Below are 213 nucleotides of genomic sequence, written 5' to 3'. Positions count from 1 at the left end.
TCTTATGTTTTAAGATACTTATCCAAACAAACAACAACAAAAAAACAGGAATCATGTTATCACATCCTAAGCCTGCACAAATATTAGCAGTTTCAGCCTCCAGTCCCTGCGCATCACTGCACATGACTTGCTTGTCGATGTGACATAAAGGCTCTCTACTGACACCTTGTGGTCAAACGTGGCACACCTAACAAAGAGAACATAACACAAATC

The sequence above is a fragment of the Xiphophorus maculatus genome, chromosome 9 (assembly GCF_002775205.1).
Source record: "Xiphophorus maculatus strain JP 163 A chromosome 9, X_maculatus-5.0-male, whole genome shotgun sequence".
Classification (NCBI taxonomy): Eukaryota; Metazoa; Chordata; class Actinopteri; order Cyprinodontiformes; family Poeciliidae; genus Xiphophorus; species Xiphophorus maculatus.
This window is presented reverse-complemented; position numbering follows the sequence as displayed.